Below are 17299 nucleotides of genomic sequence, written 5' to 3'. Positions count from 1 at the left end.
GATTATGGTCCAATTAAGGTTCCAATGAGCCAATAGGATTAATCCAAGTGTTGGGATGAGATAAATCCAATAAATAAAAGAAAATACCCAAAAATGAGTAAATGCTCACATAAGATGAAGAGTTGACTCAGTACAAAGTCTATTAGTTAAAAATTAAGAGATATTACTAAAAAAATGAGATATTTTAGAGGAATGATGAATTTTTGACACCTTGGTAAGGAGAGGGGGACCTTTGAGGTAGGTGCCTCCTTCACATGTGTGGGAGGGTTTTTAATTCAAAAGTGTTAAGATATTTTATCTCTCCTCTCTCCTCTCTCCTGGATCAAAATGGGAGGGTTTTTAATTCAAAAGTGTTAGGATATTTTATCTCTCCTCTCTCCTGGATCAAAATGGGAGCTAAACTAGTCCAAATCTTATCCGAATTCAACCAAATTGAAGTTGGAAAATTCTAGAACTTAGTTGGACTCAATTAGTGACCTCCCTCACCTATAAATAGACCCTCATTCTTTTGTATTCTCATCTGTGAACTATACCATGCCAATATTACATTAAAATACTCATATTTTCTATTATCCCTTAAAAATCCTCTATTTTTGGAGAGATTGGAGCTTCTATCTCTCTTCAACAATCCTTGGAGCTTTCTTCTCAACATACTAAACCAATTGATTGGTTGGGGGCTTCCTTCTAAGATAAAAAAGCAAGCAAAATCTAGAGGTAAGAAGTAATTTCATGGTTTTCATTAATATTCTCAAAAGATTTCACTTCTCAACCCCTCTCAAGCTTGAGAAGTTTCAAATTAATTATTTTTAATGCAAATCAAGCTTTCTATAAGAATTCTAATAATTAATCACAAAAGAGTTATTCTTTATGCTTAATTAGGATATTTCTTATGTATATCTCTCTCTCCCAAAAAAATAGTCATTCTTATGACTAATTCTTTATTCAAATGGATGCTTCTCATTGATAAATTCTCAATTCAAAAATCAAACTCTATGCTAGTTAAGCTAGAGGTTAAGAACATGGCTTTTTTATAATTTTATGCTAATAAAATTATGGTAAACTTATGATTTAATTCCATAAATTGGATTTAAGTCTAAGGATAGTTATTCTATCATAATTGTATTACAAAGTCTTATTCTTTCTAGAAATATTGAGAATTATCAGTAATAGTAGAAGCGAAGCTATGGTAAAATTTTTAGAAATGAATACATAATTCATTTTTATGCATAATGTGAAAAGAGGACTTCCTACCATATTCTAGGATTAGTCATCCTATGCTAAAAGAATGATTCTCATCACATTCATGGAAAACCAATTTTTAGTATTTATGCATAAATAATTTATTAAAGAAAAGAGAAAATTTTGGTATTTTTATTTTTATGCAAAAAGAGGAATTCCCATGATAATGGAGATCCATGTAATTAAATGGAAAAAGAGAAAATTTGATATATTAAAATAATAAATATTTTTATTTAAATTTAAAGAGAAATTTTAGAAAAATTTATTTTTATGCATGAGAAAATTTAAATGACAAAAGAGGAATTCCCATGACAATTCAAATTCAATCATTTAAATGGTAAAATTGGAATTCTTGGCATATTTGAATTAATGGATTTTTTATTTAATTTAAAAATAAATTTTAGATAAATTTATTTTGTGATAAAAGAGGAATTCCCATGACAATCGGAATCCAATCATTAAATGAGAAAAAGATAATTTTAAGCTTATTAAAAAAATGGATATTGGTATTTAGTTAAAAGAATAATTTTTATGGTATTTAGGTAGAGAAAGGTTTGAATTAAGTTTTGGTGGATGAAAGAGGAATTTTTACCATAATTCCACCTAGAGAATTAGAGTTGATAAATTAAAGTGGTAGAAAGAATATCTTTAGATACTTTATGTGGTTAAATCACCAAATTGATATTTACCCAAAATTAGATAAAATGGAAGAAGAGTATTTTCATAAAAATCTGATATTCTCATATAAAACCATTTCTGAATCTATTATGGTTAATAAGGAATGAAGTTCATAAAGTTGGAATTTTCTTACGGTTAGAAATTCAGTAGATGTTTATCTGAAGAAAATCCTTAGAATCAAAGTTAGAAATAAACCGAATAATTTTGGTTAGACTACGATTGTGAGAGGGGACGGTCAGTAAACTACTTGTCCATCTCTCGATCTGAATCAAGCAAAAACCTCGTGGACCAATTCGAGTTCTTAAATACAAAGAATAGTCTACCGTTGAATTAACCTAGTTTTCCCTTGACCGAAATCACCAAGAATCTAGTTGGACATTCAGTCAAATAATGGGTAGATTACCCTGATGAGAGATCAATGATTCTCATTATGAAATTATGGATTAAGGAAAAAGGGTTTTGTGGAACCAATCTCAAACCAGGAATTTTACTTGCATAGAACCTTTGTTTTCTTTTAAAGGACTGTTTTATGCCAGAATGCTGGAGGAAGCATTTGGTATGTGTTTAACTAAGAAGAGGTTCATTGCAACAGTTGGCGGGGAGTCAATGCACATTGGAAAGTTCTTTTCGAGTTTTTGTTTCAAGGGAAACCATTTTAGACACTAGGAGGATTTTTATATCTAAAAATATCTCAATTTTAAATTACCTCCCTCTAGACATTTTCTCTCTTCAAGCCAAAACAGGGTAAAACATGATCTATTTATTATTTCAGAGAGGGGAATAATTATAAGATCAGAAGGGAAGGTTCTTACACCTGCACATCTCAAAAGTTGGAGGGAGGAACCTTACAGGGTAAGGCATCATTATCATACGGTGTCCGATGGTTTGTGAAACTTTGCGAGTAGTTCCATGGGGTACTACCCCTCTTCTTACAAAGTTTCACCACCATCGGATAGGTGGGACAGTGTGTTGCCACCCACCGCTATTTTTCTCAGGGGGTCACTCATGAATATGTAAGCATAGCACATGGCTTCAATAGAAGGGGTTTTTTTAATTCCTTTTTTACAATTTTTTTTACATACATAAGGGTACCATTTAAAGGAGGTATTTACAGATTAAATAGAAAAAGGGCATGTTTTATTCATAAGAAATTTATAGATAAGGGGTTTTTAAATTAGTCCTTAAACGCACATGATATAGAGAGTTTACATATAGTGAACCCCCCAAGCTATTTTTTTGCATAGTGCCGAAGGGGTCCCCTATGCAAAAAATAGCGGGTTTGGGTGGGGCATCGTTGTTGTCATACGGTGTCGATGGTGGTGAAACTTTGCAAGCAGATCCATGGGTCTGCTACCCCTCCAAATTTTCACCACCATTCGACACCAGATGGGAAAGATGGTGTGTTTCTATCTGCTATTTTTTTGCATAGTGCCCAAGGGGTCCCCTATGCAAGAAATAGCGAGTTTGGGTGGGGCATCATTGTCATACGGTGTGTGATGGTGGTGAAACTTTGGGAGGGGGTCCATGGGGCTCCTACCCCTCCACTCAGAAAGTCTCACCACCATCAAATTCCAGATGGGCACGGGATGGTGTGTTGCCACACACTCGTTATTTTCCACATAGCGCCCAAGGGGTTCCCTATGAAACAAATAATGGGTTTGGGTGGGGCATCATCATACGGTGTTTGATGGTGGTGAAACTTTGCAAGCTGATCCATGGGGATGGTATCCCTCCACTCGCAAAGTTTCACAACCATCAGACTCCGGATTGGTGGGACGTTGTGTTGCCACGGGCTATTTGTTTGCATAGTGCCCAAGGACTCCCCCTACGCAAAAAATAGCGGGTTTCGATGTGTTGCCATCCACTACTTTTTTGCATAGTGCCCAAGGGGTCCCTTATGGAAGAAATAGCGAGGTTGGGTGGGGCATCATCGCCATACGGTGTCCAATGGTGGTGAAACTTTGGGAGCAGGTCCATGGGACTCCTACCCCTCCACTTGCAAAATTTCACCACCATTGGATGCCAGATGGGTAGGACGGTGTGCTGCCACCTGCTATTTTCCAGATAGCACCTATAGGAGGTTCCCTGTGCAAAAAATAGCAGGTTTGGCTAGGGCATAATTATCATATGGTGTCTGATGGTGGTGAAACTCTACGACGGGATCCATGGGGGGCTCCTACCCCTCCACTCGCAAAGTCTCACCGGAATCTGAGGTCGATAAGGTGGGTTATCCTTTTCATAGGGTGTCCGATAGCAGTAAAACTTTGGGACTGGTTCCATGGGGGGCTCCTGCCCCTCCACTCGCAAACTTTCACCATGATTGGACATTGCATGGGCGGGACAGTGTGTTGCCACCCACTATTTTCCACATACTTCCCAAGGGGTTCCCTATGCAAAAAATAGCAGGTTTCGGTGGGGCATCATTATCATATAGTGTACGATGCTGGTAAAAAGTTGTGAGCAGTCTATGCTACCCCTCCACTCGCAAAGTGCCCATGGGAAGTCTGATGGTGGGACACTGTGTTGCCACCCACTATTGTTTCGCATAGTGCCATCGGGTCCCCTTTGCAAAAAATACAAGATTTGGGTGAGGCATCATTATGATACAGTGTTCGATGGTGGTGAAACGTTTTGAGCTGTTCACTACCATCCGACACCAGATGGGCGGGATGGTATGTTGCCACCCACTATCTTTTGCATAGCGCCCAAGGGGTCCCCTATGTAAAAAATAGCGGGATTGAGTGGGGTATCATTATCATACAGTGTTCGAAGGTGGTGAAAGTTTGTGAGCCAGCACATGGGGCTGCTATCCTTATGCTCACAATGTTTCGCCCCACTGTCAGATGCCTGACGGGCCACCCGTGCTAATTTTTTGCGTACTGCTGCCCAAGTGGTACCCAATGCAAAGAATAACAGGTTGGGGTGGCGCATCATTATCATATGGTGTCCGATGGTTGTGAAACTTTGTGAGAGGGTCCATGGAAACTCTAGTCTTCTCCTCAAAAAGTTTCACCACCATTGGATGCCGGATGGGTGGGACGGTGTGTTGCCACCTGGGGGCGTCATTATCATACAGTGTCCGATGGTCTTGAAACTTTATGAGTTGGTCCATGGGGCTCCTACTCCCCCACTCGAGAGTTTCACCACCATCTGATGCCGAATGGCCAGGACGGTTCGTTGGTACACCCACTATTTTTTTGCATAGTGCCCAATGGGTTCCCTATGCAAAAAATAGCGGGTTTGGGTTGGGTATCACTATCATACGATGTACAATGGTGGTATCACTATCATACGGTGTACAATGGTGGTAAAATTTTACAAGTGCTCGACCTCTCCACTCATAAAGTTCCCATGGGACGTCAGATGGGTGAGACAGTGTGTTACCACCCGCTATTTTTTTGCAGTGTCGTGGGGTCCCCTATGCAAAAATACAAGGTTTGGGTGAGGCATCATTATCGTCTGATGGTAGTGAAAATTTATGAGTGGTTGCATGGGGCTACTACCCCTCCTCTTGCAAACTTTCAGCACCATCGGACATCGGCGGATGAGTGGGACGTGGATGGGATGGTGTGTTGCCAACCACTATTTTTTCGCATAGTTCCCAAGGGGTCCCCTAGACAAGAAATAGCAAGTTTTGGTGGGGCATCATTGGTCATACGGTGTCGATGGTGGTAAAACATTGTGAGCACCATGGGGCTGCTACCCCTCCACTCGCAAAGTCTCACCACCATCAGACACAAGATGGGTGGGACAGTGTGTTGCTATGGGCGGGTTTGGGTGTTGCCAGCCGGCTATTTTTTGCATAGTGCCCAAGGGGTTCCCTGTGCAAGCGATAGTGGGTTTGGGTGAGGCATCATTATCATACGGTGTTGGATGGTGGTAAAACTTTGTGATAGGATCCATGGGGCTCCTACCCCTCCACTTGTAAAGTTTACCCACCATCAGACACCACATGGGCGGTATGGTGTGTTGCCACCCGCCATTTTTTTGCATAGTGCCCAAGGGCTCCCTATGCAAAAAATAGTGGGTTTCGATGGGGCATCATTATCATATGGTGTCTGATGGTGGTGAAACTTTGCGAGTGGTCCATGGGACTGCTACCCCTCCACTCGCAAAGTTTCACCACCATCACACGCCGGATGGGCGGGATGGTGTGTTTCCACCCCCGCAATCTTTCGCATAGTGCCCAAGGGGTCCCCTATGCAAAAAATAGCGAGAATGGGTGGGGCATCATTATATACGATCTCAGAAGGTGGTGAAACTTTGTGAGCTAGTCCATGGGGCTCCTATCCTTCCGCTTGCAAAGTTTCACCACCATCAGACACCGGATGGGTGGGATGTGTGTTGCCACCCACGCTATTTTCTTGCATAGTGCCCAAGGGGTCTCCTATGCAAAGAATAGCGGGTTGGGGTGGGGCATAATTACCATACGGTGTTCGATGGTTGTGAAAATTTGTGAGTAGGTCCATGGGACTTCTACTCCTCTTATCACAAAGTTTTACCACCATCAAATGCTGGATGGGTGGGACGGTGTGTTGCCACCCACTATTTTCTCGCATAGTGGTGAGTTCGGGTGGGGCATCATTTTCATACGGCATCCGATAGTCTTGAAACTTTGCGAGATCATTGATGGGTCTCCTAACCCTCCTCTCGCAAATTTTCACTGCCATCGGGGGTGGGATGGTGTGTTACCACTTGCTATTTTTTGCATAGTGCCCGAGGGGTCCCCTATACAAATAATAGCATAGTGCCCGAGGGGTCCCCTATACAAACAATAGCAGGTTTGGGTGGGGTATCACTACCATACAGCATCCGATGGTGGTGAACATTTGTGAGCAGGTGCATGGGCTTGCTACCCCTCCTTTCACAAACTTTCACCATCAGACACCAGATGGGTGGGACGGTGTGTTGCTATCCGCTATTTTTTTAAATAGTGCCCAAGGGGTTCCCTATGCAACAAATAGCGAGTTTAGGTAGGGCATCATTGTCATATGGTGTCCGATGGTGGTGAATATTTGGGAGAACATCCGTGGGGCTGTTGCCCATCTACTCGCAAAATCTCACCACCATCGGCAGATGCCAGATGGTGGTGAGAACATCCATGGGGCTGTGAGAACATCCATGGGGCTGTTGCCCATCTACTCGCAAAGTCTCACCACCGGGACAGTGTGTTGCCATCCGCTACTTTTTCCATGGTGCCCAAGGGGTTCCCTATGCAAAAAATAGTTAGTTTGGGTGGGGCATCATTATGATAGGCTGAAACTTTGCGAGTGGAGGGGTAGAAGCCCCATGGATCTGCTCGCAAAGTTTCACCACTATCAGACACCATATGATGATGATGCCCCACCCAAACCCGTTATTATTTTCACAGGAACCCCTTGGACGCTTTGCAGAAAATAGCAGTTGGCAACACACCATCCCGCCCATCGATGGTGGTGAAACTTTTTGAGTGGAGGGGTATGAGCTCCCCATGGACTCGCTTGCAAAGTTTCACTACCATCGACACCGTATGACAACAATGCCCAACCCAAACTTGCTATTTTTTGCATAGGGGACCCCTTTGCACTATGCGAAAAAATAGCAGGTGGCAACACACCATTCCACCATCTGATGGATGTGAAACTTTGCAAACAACAAGAGGAGGGTAGTACCCCATGGAATTGCACGTAAATTTTCACCACCATTGGACACCGTATGATAATGATGCGTCACCCACCAAACCTCGTATTTTTGCATAGGGGACCCCATGGCACTATGCAAAAAAATAGAGGGTGGAAATACACCGTCTCACCCATCCAACGTCTTATGGGATCTTTGCGAGTGGAGGGATAGCAGCCCCATCCGACCGCTCACAAAGTCTTACCACCATCGTACATCGTATGATAGTGATGCCCCAATGAAACCCGCTATTTTTTGTATACGAAACCCATTGAGCACTATGCAAAAAAATAGCCAGTGGCAACACACCGTCCCGCCCATCTGGCATCCGATGGGGTGATGAAACTTTATGAGCGCAAAGTTAGGAGCCCCTTGGACTTTCTAGCAAAGTTTCACCACCATCAATCACCGTATGATAATGATGCCCCACCCAAACCCGATATTTTTTGCATAAGGGACCCCTTGGGCACTATGTAACAAATAGCGGGTGGCAACACACCATTCCGCCACCATCCGGCATCAAATGGTAGTGAAATTTTGGGTGTAAGATTCCTCCCTCCAGCTTTTGAGGAGTAAAGGTATAAGAACCTCCCCTTCTGAGGAGTAAAGGTATAAGAACCTCCCCTTCTGTTCTTATAATTATTCCCCTCTCTGAAATAGAAGAAAGATCTTACTTTACCCTATTTTGGCCTAGAGAGAGAAAATGTCTAGAGAGAGATAATCCAAAATTGAGATATCTTTGGATATAAAAATCCTCCTAGTGTCTAAAATGGATTCCCCTGAAATAGAAGATCAAAATGAGCTTTCCAATGTGTATTAGGAATTAATTGAAAATGTGTATAAGGAACCGTAGCCTAAGGGTCTACATTTTTAGAAATTTTTGGATTATGGTCCAATTAAGGTATCCAAAAATAAGTAAATGCTCACATAAGATGAAGAGTTGACTGAGTACAAGGTTTAGATATTACTTAAAAAATGAGATATTTTGGAATAATGATGCATTTTTGACACCTTGGTAAGGAAAGAGGGACTCTTCAGGTAGAAGCCTCGTTCACATGTGTGGAATGGTTTTTAATTCAAAAAAATTGTGATAATTTTATCTCTCCTCTCTCCTGGATCAAACCAAATAAAAAAGGGAGCCATACTGGTCCAAATCTTATCCAAATTGAGTCAAACTGAACCTGGAAAATTCTAGAACCCAGTTGTACTTGGTTAGTGACCTTTCTCACCTATAAATAGACCCTCACTCCTTTGTATTTTTATATTGGAGCTATACCATGCTAGTATTATATTAAAATAATCATATTTTCTATTATCCCTTAAAATTTCCTCTCTCTTGGGAGCTTGGAGCTCTCTCTCTCTCTCTACAGCAGCTCTTGGAGCTACTCTTCTCCTCTTGGTGGACCAATTGATTGTTGGTTGGGGGCTTCACTGCTATAGGGAATCAAGCCAAACTTGGAGGTAAAATTGATTTATATGGTTCTTTTCAATTTATCTCAACGACTTTCTTCTTCTCAACCCCTCTCAAGCTTCAGAAGCTTTCAAAATGATTGTTTTAATTCAAATCAAGATTTCCCTTAAAGTCTTAATGTTTAATTAAGAGAAAGTTAATCTTTATGCTTATTTATAATGCTTTCTTTAAGTAAATCTCTCTCTCTAAAAGAATAGCCATCTTTATGGTTAAATCCCTTGGAAAAGGATGCTTCTCAATGATAGTCTCTTAATTCAAAGCTAAACTCTAGGCTTGATGAGTTAGAGAGTAAGGAAATGATATTTTCATGATTTTATACTATTAAAATAATGGTAAATTCTTTTAGATTGTTTATGAGTAGTTGAAAACTACTCTAATTCATTCTAAATGAGAAATGGATTATCCTAACAATTTGGGAAAAGAGGAATGATGAAATTAGCTTAATCTAGTGGGATAAACATAGTTATGTTTAATTTTATGGTTAAAATTATGATTTAAATTCATAGTTTGATTTTAAGCATAAAAGAGGAACTACTGTCATATTTTCATTACAAGGCTTTATTCTTTTGATTTTTTTTTAGAATTATCAGTAATAGCAGAGAAGCTATGGCAAAATTTTCAGAAAATAATACATATCTTATTTCTATGCATAATGCTAAAAGAGGACTTCCTACCATATTCTATGATTGGACATCCTATGCAAAAAGAATGATTTTCATTATATTCATCAAAAATAAGTTTTTTATGATTATGCATAATTAATTGATTATGAGAAAAGAGTAATTTTTGGTAAATTTATTTTATGCAAAAAGAGGAATTCCCATGATATTTGAGATCCAAATAATTAAATGGTAAAAGAGGAATTTTTGGCATAATTCAAATTATGAGTATTTATCAAAAGTTAAATTTTGAGTATTATTAATTTTATTGGGAAATATGGGTAGAATTGATATTTGTAAATCCCATAAACTTTTACTCAATAAGAAGAATATTGAATATATTTCACTTGAGAAATTTGAGAAAGAATATGAAAATATCCATCGAGAAAACTTGATATTCTTATTCACAAAAGAGAATCTGGAATCCCTGGGAGGATCGAGGATCCAATGAGTAAATGAAAGTTTAGAATTATTTCTCATTAATGAAGCTTAAGGAATGAAAATACAATACGTAAATGCTCTTTCTGAGTTTTTATTATTCAATTCTAAGAAGGTTTATTTTCCCTTTTTAAACCTTCAACAACACTCTGATACGTAGATTCAATGGGATCGAGAAAAAGTATCTTTAACTAGGCCAAGCAATTGGCAAAAACTTAGAAAAGTTCTATCAGTATCCAAAGTAGAAAACGGTACTAAAAGTGGATCTGAATGAATGTGATGGGATGTAAATGGATACGATACGATTAGATGAGATATGAATGTGATAAGAGGAGATGTAAATGTGATGTGATGTGATAAGAGGAGATGTGAATGTGTGATGTGGTAAGATGTGAATTCTATGTGATAAAATGTGAATGTGATGTGATGAGATGTGAGTGGATGTGATGAGATGTGGATGAGATGTGATGTGATAGATGTGCATGTGAATGAATGGATGGATGTGGATAGATGTGAATGTGAATGAATGGATGGATGTGGATAGATGTGAATGTGAATGAATGAATGGATGTGGATGAATGTGATGAGCTGTGAATGGATGTAAATGTGATGTGATTAGATGTGAATGTGATGTGGTAAGATGTGAATGTGATGTGATAAGATGTGAATGTGATGTGATGAGATGTGAGTGGATGTGATGAGATGTGGATGAGATGTGAATGTGATGTCGTAAGATGTGAATGTGATGTGATGAGATGTGAATGTGATGTGATGAGATGTGAGTGGATGTGATGAGATGTGAATGTGATGTGATGAGATGTGGATGAGATGTGATGTGATGTAAATGGATCAGAATGAGATGTGATGTGATAGATGTGCATGTGAATGAATGGATGGATGTGGATAGATGTGAATATGAATGAACGGATGGATGTGGATAGATGTGAATGTATTCGAATGAAAGAATGATGTGGATGAATGTGATGAGCTTTGAATGGATGTGATGAGCTGTGAATGGATGTGGTGTGATATGGATAGATGTGAATGTGATGTAATGCGGATGGAATGAATGTGATGTGATGTGGATGGATGTGATAAGATGAGGATGGATGTGACAAGATGTGAATGAATGTGGGATGTGAATGGGTGTGATGGATGTGAATGGGTGTGATGAGATGTGAATGGATGTGATGATGTGAATGGTTGTGATGATGAGATGAGATGAGATGTAAATGGTTGTGATGATGAGATGTGAGTGGATGTGATGAGATGTGAATGGATGTGAATGTGATGTGATGATATTTGAATGGATGTGGTGAGATGTGAATGTGATGTAATGAGATGTGAATGGATGTGATGTGATATGGATCTGGTTAGATATGAATGGATGAGATATGATGTGGATAGATGAGATGTGATGTGATGTGGACCTGGGTAGATGTGAATGGATGTGAAGTGATGTAAATAGATGTGAACGTGATGTGATGATATGTGGATGTGATGTGGATCTGAATGAATGTAGATGGATGTGATGTGGATCTGAATGAATGTAGATGGATGTGATGTGGATATGTTGTGATGTGATGTGATGTGACGTGATGTGATGAGATGTGATGTGGATGAATGTGTTGTGATGTGGATAGATGTGATGAGATGTAATATGATGTGATTGGATGAGAATGGATGAAGGATACTGGGAATAGATATGACTGGATGTGGAATAAGCAAAGTGAATTGATTTAGAAGAATGTGAAATAACGAGAAATGATATGGAACAATGTGGAAAGATGAGAGTTTGTTAGAAACTCTATTTATGACTAGTTTTTAAATGACTATTTAGAATGCTCTGGAAGCATTTTGACCATCTTGTGAATGAGGTTGTGGAGACCTAAGTGATAAAGCTGCATCTGATGGGGAGTCAATGGAGGACGTCTCGTGTAGCAAGGTCAGCCGAGCCAGCCTCCGTTTGATTTAAATGGTGAGCTTTCGGTATGGTGGATGAGAGACCAAGGAAGCATCCTATGAGTGAAGCGCTAGGTGACCTGCGAAGGAGCCTAGAGGGTGCTGACCATATGGTGCTCGGGCTCTGGGTCGTCGAAGATACCCATGCGTGTGTCGGGGAAAAAACTGAAACAAGGAGTTAGAGTTGTTTTCTGAACTCGGGCATGGATCTGGTTGATTGGCCTTGTTGGCCCTCAACGGATGAGTCCATGGCTCTTTTATATGGATCTACTGGTTGATCTTGCTAATCTTCAACGTAGAGTCCATCTCAATTTTCTTAAGTGAATATATTTTTGGGTACTATGAGCTAGGTTATTGAAAAGGCCCTTGAGTGAATAGGTGGTGAGCGTTCTGGTTGCCAATGATGCCATAGGTATACCAATGAAGGAATGATTGGAAATTAGAATTCAAGCTAAATATTTTGGAGGATTATGATCAGTGATACTATGCTTTCATTAAAAGATTGTTTTAAAGACAGCTGAATCTGTGAAACAGGCAATTTCATATTGGGTGTGTAAGTGGTGTGACTATCTTGAATTTTGCTTGAAGCGCCGCAGCTAGGGGGCCTGGGAACTCTTTTCCCTGGTACCCGGGGTAAAACATAACCAAAATTCTAAATGGATCCTATCACTACAGTGGTTGGGCGGTTGGCTAACCCATGGGATTGGATGGGGCTGGACTGATGGATCCCTAAAATGAGACTCAATTCTGTTAAGTTATGATAGTTGAAGTAAATCTTGGATAAATCCCAGACAACCCTTATTCTATGGAAAAGAATCAACGGTTGTTCCTCTTGATGAGGAAAAAAGCGTTGGACTCTATGATCCAAGTGCAAGTATCTTCCTTGATCTGACCATGAGACTTACGGGTTCGATCGGATCAATTTGGTTAGTTAAGGCTTTTGACTACGTTAGAATAAAATTATCTCGGAGGAATCGCCTATGTATGTTGGGCAAGGGAAGTTTTTCCAGGTTCAGTTTTGGAAGAACCGAGGGATTAGTCTCTTGTCCGGATTCCCGTGGTGGTGGGCGAGGCCCCGAGTGAGAGGCTCTGCTCGGCGCAAGAAGTGCTACTTCCATTCCTAGCACCCCAGAATTTTTTGCGTGGAGGGGGCAGGGATATTTAATTGGGAGTGAAGGGGTAGAATCCCCATGGATGTGCTCGGAAAGTTTCATCACCATCCGACGCCGTATGATAGTGATACCACACCCAAACTTGCTATTTTTTCCATATGGGACTCCTTGGGCATCACACCGTCCCACCCATTTTGGCATCAGATGGTGCTGAAACTTTGCGAGTTGAGGGGTAGAAGCCCTATCAACCCACTCCTAAAGTTTCAAGACCATCAGACACCGTACGATAATGCTTCCCCACCTGAACCCGCTTTTTTTTGCATAGGTGACCCCTTGGGCACTATGCAAAAAATTGTGGGTGGCACCACACTGTCCCACCCATGGTGGTGAAACTTTGTGAGAAGAAGAGTAGAAGTTCTATGGACCCGCTCGCAAAGCTTCACAAACCATCGGACACCGTATGATAATGATGCCCCACCCCAACGCACTATTCTGCATAGGGGACCCCTTGGGCACTATGCAAAAAAATAGCGCAGGTGGCCACACACCGTCCCACTTAATCTGGCATCTGATAGTGGTGAAACATTGCAACCATAAGGGTAGGAGTCCCATGATTGGCTTGCAAAGTTTCACCACCTTCGGATGATAACGATGCACCACCTAATCCTGCTATTTTTGTATAGGGGACCCCTTGGGCACTATGCGAAAGATATCGGGTGTCAACACACTGTCCCGCCCATTTTGCATGTGATGTTAGGTGAAACTTTGTGAGTGGAGGGGTAACAACCCCATGTACTTCGCGCAAAGTTTCACCACCTTCGGACACTGTATGATAATGATGCCCCACCTGATCCCACTATTTTTTGCATAGGCACCCGTTGGGCACTATGCAAAACATAGAGGGTGGCAACGCAGCCTCCCGCACATATCCAGTGTCCGATGGTGGTGAAAATTTGAGAGTGGAGGGGTAGGAGGCCCATGGATCCGGTTGCAAATTTTTACCACCATTGGACACCATATGATAATCATGCCCTACCCAAACCCGCTATTGTTTGCACATGGAACCCCCTAGGTGCTATCCAGAAAATAGCGGGTGGCAACACACTGCCTCACCCATCAGGCATTTCATGGTGGTGAAAATTTGCAAGTGGAGGGTTTGGAGCCCAATGGACTCTCTCCCAAAGTTTCACCACCATCAGACACCGTATGACAATGATGCCCCACCCAAACTCACTATTTCTTGCATAGGGGACCCCTTGGGCACTATGCAAAAAACTATTGGATGGCAACACACCGTCCCATCCATCTGGTGCACAATGGTGTTGAAACTTTGCGAGTGGAGGGGTAGAAGCCCATGGACTGGCTTGCAAAGTTTCATAGCCATCAAAAACTGTATGATAATGATGCCCCACCCATACCCGCTATTTTTTGCACAAGGAACTCCTTGGGTGCTATGTGGAAAATTGCGGGTGGGAACACACTGTCCGCCCATCCAGCATCCGATCGTGGTGAAACTTTGTGCGTGGAGGGGTAGGAGTCCCATCATGGACCCGCTTCCAAAGTTTTACCCGCCCCATCGGATACTGTATGACAATGATGCATGACCCAAACTCGCTATTTCTTGCTTAGGGGACCCCTTGGGTGCTATGCAACAAAATAGCAGATAGCAACACACTGGCCCGCGCATCTAGTGTCTAATGGTGGTGAAACTTTGCGAGTGGGGGGCTAGTAGACCCATGGAATCATTCACAAAGTTTGACCACCACCGATACCGTTGTTGGGATAACAAGAAAGCAAAACACCTCTATAGCAATGTCTCCCAAAAGTGCTCAAGACACAAGATCAGCACCACAAATCACAACACACAATCCTCCATGAACCATGAGGACTCAAAGAAATGATCTCTTGGGAGTTTACTAGCACACGGCCACCCGAAAGATCACTCCATACACCCAGAAAGCACCTGTCTTGACATGGAATTACGACACATGTCTACCAATGCACTTGAAGGCAAGAGCTTCCTCTTCAGCAATTCAACACTCCAAGTCATCCACTTCGAACATATCTCTCATAATTTGTGTACATATGGAGGTAGCGCCCACTACACGGAATTACACCAAAGCTGTCATAAATTGTAGCAAAATTGACGACAAGGAGATGTTTTCCTGTGTTGACACTTCTCTATCTCTCTTCTGACTTATCTAGACTGACTTCTACCTTAGAATTCTGATGCAGAATTCTACTTCCAAAACCTTTACAGAAACAAACCTTTCCCTCTGTGTCCTACACACTCCCCCTAGCCCTCAGACTACCTCACCATGCAAAGATACCACACAATTGGCTCTCTAATGCCTACTGTTGATCCACAGATGCCTCCGAATGACTATCCTCTCAAGGTTGAAAAAATCTGACTCATTTGAAGCATAATCTCTTTTCTTTGGGTTAGCTGACATACTCAAGCTCTCAAAACATTCAAACCCAACCAATATCCATCACTACATGCCCTCAACTGACAGTAACTGATATCTTTCTTCCTCAGTAACACCTTATGTGCACTAGCCTTTTTATTGCTAACTGCTAATAGTCTAGATTCTTAGCGCTGACCCATACACACTTCTCTCAAGTTTAAACAGGTCAAAGAAAGCCTTTTGTATCATATTTTGAAGCTCAGCTGACACCAAATGACCCTGTACCCTTTCTCAATAGATTCTAACTCAGAATCTCGTCTCTAGTCATCAAACGGATTCACTCAAGGGTTCAACCCTCATGTATTCCATGAAAACACCACACATATCATAGCTAAACATCAAAGTAGAAAACTGACACAACTGACATAAGCCCCTCTCTGTCTTCTTCATATACAAAATCATTGTAGTGTCTCAACCATGAGACATGGGAAAAATTAGACAAGAAGAAACTTCATAAAGAACTCAAAGAACATCCATAGATAGACCTTAACAATAGTACTTCAAAACTCCATCTTCAGTGGCCACTGTCGGAGAAGAAATCAAACTAGATCATGCATCTAGCAGAGGAGATGCTTTGAGAACCCTCAGACATACTATCCAACATCCAACCCTCTCTCTACTTTGATCCACGAACTACTCTTCTCAAGTTACGCTGGTCATCACTGTCCATTGAAAGGAACTGCAGGAACTCTAGCGTGCATGCATCAATTAGGTGCACAAACCTGCAGAAGACTCTCAGCTGCAACCTTACCTGTGATGATCTCTTTTGCCCATCCTCGTGTATCCCCTAAAAATCATCTTTTTTCGCCTTCGTAGAGCCGATGCCGCCTTCGCCTTCTTTTTAGAACCTTGCTCCACCCTGTCTCCTCGTGGTCGCCATATACCTTCTATTTTGAATTGCACACCTGCGCCTTTTCTCTTGGTTGCCACGGGCCTTTTTCACCATCCTGGATTGACCATGCATCACCATTTATACATTGTTTTTTGCCTTTGCATTGTGTTTGTGAGGGATTTATTCTGCTCTTCACATATAGCCCTCCTGGATCAAAGGGGAACAACAAAATGTTCCAAAACTACTTAACTGCACTGATCCAACTGCCCGGATCAACAACCTGCAGCCTGTCTTCAAACTGCAACTGTGCCTTTCCCTTCGCAACTAGCTGCATCATCCAAGCGTACTTACCATCTAGCTCTCCTCGTGTCTCTCCATCCTTATCAACCCTCCTTTGCTCACATGCTTCAAAACATTTGCACTCATCTCTTCCCCTATCACACCCCTATACATGTTTCCACTTGATACATCTCCATCATCATAAAAAACTTTCCCAACTAGACCATCTTGAGCTCCATCAAACAAAGAGCCCAAATCAAACACTTGCTCAGCATTCTGCATCTCTTGGTCAACATCCACAAACTCTTTATTCTCCAACCTGCTCACGGCATTCAAAAGCTGATTATCTCCCACGCATTTTTTCAGCATTCTCCTGAGCATCAAATAGCTCACCATCATCCATATCTAGATACTTTCCAAACAAATCATGGACACCTTCCAAGGTGTCATCCCACAGCAGATCCTCAACACTATCTTCAAATCCTTTTCCATTCATGTTTGGC

At 41.3% G+C, this 17299-nt stretch overlaps 1 pseudogene; it reads right to left on the bottom strand.

Annotated features, from left to right (window-relative positions):
- The window catches only part of LOC147626319 (ent-kaurene synthase CPS/KS, chloroplastic-like), a 157646-nt pseudogene extending 141015 nt beyond the window's left edge, over positions 1–16631 (bottom strand).
- Between the last annotated feature and the right edge of the window lie 668 nt (positions 16632–17299).

The sequence above is a fragment of the Cibotium barometz genome, chromosome 22, assembly GCF_041138505.1.
Source record: "Cibotium barometz isolate CiBa-2024 chromosome 22, ASM4113850v1, whole genome shotgun sequence".
NCBI classification, from domain to species: Eukaryota; Viridiplantae; Streptophyta; class Polypodiopsida; order Cyatheales; family Cibotiaceae; genus Cibotium; species Cibotium barometz.
The sequence above is the reverse complement of the archived record's forward strand: the minus strand, read 5'-3'. Positions and strand labels throughout refer to the sequence as shown.